Source organism: Peromyscus maniculatus, chromosome 1 (genome assembly GCF_049852395.1).
Source record: "Peromyscus maniculatus bairdii isolate BWxNUB_F1_BW_parent chromosome 1, HU_Pman_BW_mat_3.1, whole genome shotgun sequence".
In the NCBI taxonomy this organism is placed as follows: Eukaryota; Metazoa; Chordata; class Mammalia; order Rodentia; family Cricetidae; genus Peromyscus; species Peromyscus maniculatus.
This window is the reverse complement of record NC_134852.1, coordinates 136684483-136691036: the sequence shown is the minus strand read 5'-3', so window position 1 is coordinate 136691036 and position 6554 is coordinate 136684483.

Here is a 6554-nt window from a genome sequence, read left to right as displayed (position 1 = left end):
TGTTAGAGTTAAAACGTTTTCTTTCTATTTAGACAAAACGGGGGAAATGTTGTGTGTGGTAGACCAGCCCCCACATTTATTTGCCCCAGGGACTCTTGAGGAATGAGAGATAAGAGACTTAGTTAGAAATAGAGAAGGGAGAGAAACAGAAGGAAAACACAGGATAGACTCCAGTAGGCCTGGATCTACTGACTCAGAACTTTATTCCAAAGGTCTATTTATAACAATGCCAAGGGATGGAGAAAAAGACCTCCCCCTTGCTAGTTATAGTCAAGTGTAGATCCTTACAAACACCTGATACTCAGGCCCGTGGTCCAATCAACCTCTTGTGCAGTTCTGCTGGGTACAGTCACTAGGACTGGGTAGGAAACCTAGTGGACTACAACAGTTGTGGGATATTTTTTGGTTTGTTTATTTATTTATTTATTTTGGTTTTTCAAGACAGGGTTTATTTGTGTAAGTTTAGACCCTGTCCTGGAACTCACTCTATAGACCAGGCTGCCCTCAAACTCACAGAGATTGGCTTGCTTTTGCCTCCTGAGTGCTGGGATTAAAGGCATGTGCAGCCACCACCCAGCCATTGTGGGATATATGTACACTGTGTTAAAATGTATTGCTGTGATTAGTGTAATAAAAAGCTGAATGGCCAATAGCTAGGCAGGAGGTATAGGCGGGACTTTCTGGCAGAGAGAAGAAGTAGGAAGAGGAATCTAGGTGGTAGCAGAGATGCCAGGAGACAAGGAGAAGAAAGAGGAGGTGTAAGATCAAAGAGAGGTAACACCATGTGATAGAATGCAGACTATAGAACCCAGCTAAGACTCTGGTTAAAGCAACACACCCCAAGGGTGGGTAGGCTGATGGCCAAGAAATAGTTATGAAGCTAAAACAAAAAATCCATCAAAGTCCCCAATAGTACTGGGAGAGCCTCCCAATGTATTTTGTTTTCTGTAGTTCTTCTTGGCTAAATGTTCCTGTTAACTGAAGTATGACCCTGAAATGCAAAGGCTTGTACCCACTAGCTACAGGAAAGAGGCATCACCAAGTGGGGGTCCCTCTGCTTTGATTTTTCAGGGTGGAAGCACTGAAGAAGATATCTTCCCTCCCCCTCCTTACCAAACTCTAGCTTCTGGACCTGAGCCAGCAGTCCAGGAAGAGCCTCCCGTGGTTCCTGCAGACTCTGCCCCAGAGGGAGAACCGGCGAGGGGTACTTGGAGATAGAGAGGAAAAAATCCTGATCCAGGAGCAATTGTCTTTCCCTTGAGAGTAGCTGGTCCCCCTGATAATGATAGGAATCAGCCCTTTTATTACTGGCCCCTTGTTACCAGCGACCTGTACAACTGAAGTCTCAAAATGCCCCCTTTTCCTAGAATCCCCAGGACCTGATTAACCTTGAGACTGTTCTTTTTACCCATCTTCCCACAGCTAATCCGGCTCTCATACATGCTGCATTCCCCCAACCCGCCCTGAGTAGGCGTACAATGCAGAACAAGGTAAGGGGAAGCTCCTAGCCTATCGCCAGGCTCTAAGAGCAGCCTGCAAATTTAAGAAAGGTCTATGATGTTAGACAGGGCCAGGATGAAGGTCCAGCTACATTTCTGGCGCAACCGCAGGAAGCTTTCAGGAGATACTCCCCATATGATCCAGAGCCACAAGAAAATGCAGCGGCCTCGATTTTGGCTTTCCTTGATCAGGCAGCCCCAGATATGAAAAGGAAACTACAGAAGTTACAATGTTTTTTTAAAAAAAAGCATTAGAGACTTATTACAATGGCTGAAAAAGTGTACAAATGGAGACAAAAATGTCCAAAAAAGGCCAAAAGGTACTAGAAGACCCCGGCTGGGGAGGAATCAGTGTGCTTGTTGTAGAAAGGAAGGGTATTGGGCAAGAGAACGCCCTAAAAATGTGACTAAAGGGCGATGCCAAAGTCCTTAAAGAGACATGGACAATGATTAGGGGAGACAGGGTTCAGTCCCCTCCCCCAAACCTAGGGTGACCCTGAAAGTGGAGGAAAAACAAACTCCAGCAAAGCCTGCTGACTTGTAACCAAGCCCTTCCACTTATTTGTGGATGATAAATTGACTTAGGACAAAACCTCACCATAACTACCCCTCATGCTTTGGAGGGAGCTTAAGCAGCCTCCTGAGAGATGGCTAAGTAACACCAAAATGACTCATTATCAGACTCTGTTGCTCAACCCTGCCAGAATAACGTTCCAAGTGCCCAGTGCCCTGACCCCAGCCTCCCAGCTACCAGACCCAGACTTAGAGGCACCCCTGCACAACTGCTCTGGAATTTTAGCCCAGGTACACTGCATCCAACCTCATCTGAAGGATACTCCCCTGCCTGATGCAGAAGTCACCTGCAGTCTTGTACACAATGGACAAAGATATGCAGGGACAGCAATCACCACCTCAGAGGAGGTAATCTGGGCTGAACCAATGCCATCAGGCACCTTTTCTCAGAAAGCAGTTAGTGGCTTTGACAAAGGCCCTGAACTAAGGCGAGGGAAAAGGGTCAACATCTATACTGACAGCCGCTATGTATTCACCACTGCCCATGTGCATGGGGCAATATATGAAAAAGGGGGGCTGTTGACTGCAGAGGGTAAGACTATCAAAAATAAAAAAGAAATCTAAGCCCTTCTCAAGGCCCTATGGAGTCCTAAGAAAGTGGCCATAACACATTGCCCAGGACACCAAAAAGGAGATGGACAAATTCCAAAGGGCAAAAATTTAACAGATCGAAATGCCTGAGAGGTGGCACTATAGAGTGGCCCAGTTCTGGCCCCGGTCCTGGTGGATCCAGGACCCCCTGACTTGCCTGAAATTCCTCAATACACCGAGGAGAACCTTGCCTGGATAAAGTCCCTTCCCATGGTGCAGTGCCTACAGGGATGGTGGCCGTCAGCAGACAGCAAGGTTATTTTGCCTGAACATCTGGGACAAAGGATGCTATGAAAAATTCATCGTGCCTCCCCTGTGGGAGCCCAGAGAATGCAGGACTTACTGAGACAGTCCCGGGTAAAAATCCAAGATGTACATCAGAAGGTCACAGACATTGTTTCCAAATGTAAAGCCTGTCAATTAACCAACACTGTTGCAAATGCAAAGAATCCTGGAACAAGACTTCTGGGAAGGAAACCTGGAGCCTACTGGGAGGTAGACTACCCAAATAAAGCCTGGCAAGTACGGATATATCTGATAATGTTTAAAAGCTTCTAGAAGACATCATGCCCAGGTATGAATTTCTTGCCATGATAGGGTCTGACAATGGACCAGCAGTTGTGTCCAAGGTGAGTTAGAATTTAGCCACTGCCCTAGGGAGTGACTGGAAATTATATTGTGCTTACAGACCCCCAAGTTCTGGACAGGTAGAACGCATGAATAGAACTCTAAGAGACCCTTGCCAAATTAGCCTTGGAGACTGGTGCAGACTGGATGGCTCTCCCCCCACCCCCTTTGCCTTCTATAGAGTAGAACTCCCCCTACCAGATGGAACTAACACCCTACGAAATCATGTTTGGGACACCACCCCCTATTATTCCCAGCTTGCAGACAGAATTTCTGGCAGAACTAGATGATCAGGATCTTCTTAATGCCATACAAGGAGTCCAGTGGGCACACAAACGTGTGGCCAAAGCTTAGAGCCCTTTATGAGTCTGGTGTTCCTCCTGAATCCCACAGGTTCTGACCGGGTGATTGGGTATATGTCAGGGGACATCACCAGGGAACACTAGAACCCAGGTGGAAGGGGCCTTTTGTCATCCTGCTCACTATACCCACAGCCATCAAAGTTGACGGCGTAGCTTCCTGAATCCACTACACCCATGCCAGGCCTGCAGATCCTTTCGACACCAGCTGCAGGCAATCCACATGTGCCTTGGAACCAGACCTGGATGATCATGAATGCTAAGACAGGGGCTATTGTCGGCAGCACCTCCCCAACAATGGCCCCCCTGAACACCTGACCTTTATGTAGATCTGTGTGACCTAGAGAAGGAAGACTGGACAGGCCAGGGAGTGTGGTGGTATTGTGTTCCCCAAAATATTGTGCACCCTAATAAACTTATCTGGGGTCAGAGACAGAACAGCCACTAGACACAAAGGCTAGAAAATGGTGGCACACACACCTTTAATCCTAGCACTCCAGAGGTAGAAATCCCTCTGGATCTCTGTGAGTTCAAGGCCACATTGGAAACGGCCAGGCATGATGACACACGCCTTTAATCCCAGAAAGCGAGCCTTTAATCCCAGGGAGTGATGGTAGAAAGCAGAAAGGTATATAAGGCGTGAGGACCAGAAACTAGAGCATTTGGCTGGTTAAGCTTTTAGGTTTTGAGCAGCACAGTTCAGCTGAGAGCCATTCGGATATGAGGACACAGAAGCTTCCAGTCTGAGGAAACAAGATCGGCTGAGAAGTTGGCCAGGTGAGGTTAGCTGTGGCTTGTTCTGTCTCTCTGATCTTCCAGTATTTACCCCAATACTTGGCTCAGGTTTGATTTTATTAATAAGAACCTTTAAGACTCCTGCTACAAAGGAGTGTTTCCAGGGTATAGTTGCAGGACTCCCAGGGAATAGAGAAAGTCCTGAGGGGCAACAAACCCTCTGCAACAATCCCCACAACGATACATGGTGGGCTTGCTCCTCAGGCTTAACACCTTGTATTCATACCCAGGTTCTCCATAATATGAAAGGCTTCTGTGTAATGGTGCGGCTGGTCCCTAGGATAATTACCATGCAGAAGAGGAGCTACTTTATAAGCTAAAAGTTACATCCCTAAAACGTATTAAGAGAGAACCTGTGACAGCTCTCACACTAAGTATTCTGTTGGGGGCCAGCGTTAGCTGGTTTAGGAGCTGGGACAGCATCCCTGATCACCCAGAGTCAGCATTATTCCAGTTTGCATGCTGCCATAGATAGAGAGAGATTAGAAAACTCCTTCTCCCATCTTCAGGAGTTCCTGACATCCTTAGCTGAGGTTGTAATGCAGAACAGAGAGAAGTTGGATCCGACCTTCCTCCAGCAGGGAGGATTGTGTACAGCACTGGGTGAGGAATGCTGTTTCTATATAGACCATTCAGGAGTAGTAAGAGACTCAGTGGCCACAGTGAGAGAGGGGCTGGCAAAACAGAAAAATAGGAAGCAAGGGCTGGAGAGATGGCTCAGTGGTTAAGAGCACTGACTGCTCTTCCAAAGGTCCTTAGTTCAAGTCCCAGCAACCACATGGTGGCTCACAACCATCCACAATGAGATTTGGTGCCCTCTTCTGGCCTGCAAGTACACATGCAGGCAGAAAAACTGTATACAAAATAAATAAATAAATAAATAAATAAATAAATAAATAAATAAATAAATAAATAAATAAATAAATCTTAAGAAAAAAAAAAAGAACAGGAAGCAAACCAGGGATGGTTTGAATCATGGTTTAACGCTTCTCCCTGGCTGACTACTTTGATCTCTACTTTGTTGGGTCCTATTATTATATTACTATTATTCTTGACTTTTGGCCCCTGCATCCTAAATAGATTAGTGTGATTTATTAGAGAGACAGACGATCCAATCAAGAAAGGCTAAACCGAGACCCATGATTGGGCTCTCATAGTTACAAAGAAGAGGAGGGAATGAGAGAGCAAGACAAACTCCATTTTAAAGAAAACTTCATTTCTAGCAATACTAAGATAAAATCTGAACCAAACTCCAGAGACATAAACACGCAGCTAAGACTCTGGTCAAGGTGACCCTCCCCCCGCAGGGTGGGTAGGCTGCTGGCCAAGAAATAGTTATGAAGCTGAAACAAAGGCTTAATCCATCAAAGTCCCCAATAGTACTGGGAGAGTCTCCAAATGTATTTTGTTTTCTGTAGTTCTTCTTGGCTAAATGTTCCTGTTAACTGAAGGGTGACCCTGAAATGCAAAGGCTTGTACCCCCTAGCTTTCGGTTTTTCCCTTTGAAAACCCTTCACTCTGAGAGCTCAGGGCCGTCCTCCTTCGCCTGGCTAGTTAGTGTGTTGGACACAGACCAAGCCAGGGCTTGCTTACTGTCAATAAACCTCTTTGTACTTGCATCGGATATTGGCTCTGTGGTGGTCTTGCTTGGGGGTCTCGAGACACGGTTTTTATTGATAAGTCTGACTCTTGGTTTTTATTGATAAGACTAATTAGGTTCACCCTTCAGCCCTGGCTGTCCAGGAACTCGCTCTGTAGACCAGGCTGGCCTCGAACTCACAGAGATAGGCTTGCCTCTGCCTCCGGAGTGCTGGGATTAAAGGCGTGCGCCACCACCGCCCAGCCCCTTTTGTTTTCTAAAACAAAACAAAAACAACAATAACAGTAAAAACCTTTCCAAAACCTAGCTGGCCGTCAGCGGCCACCAGCCCTTAGACTCCTACTCTGAATTTCAGATGTGCGGCCACAGCATTTTTCTTAGTCCACCTTGAACCCAAGATGTTCCTGCTTCAGCCTTCCTAGTCTGGGATTACTGACAGGTCACCATCAGGTACTGACCAAATTATATCTTTTCAGTCTTGCAGCGTAGTCGCGGCGGTTCTGGGAAGCA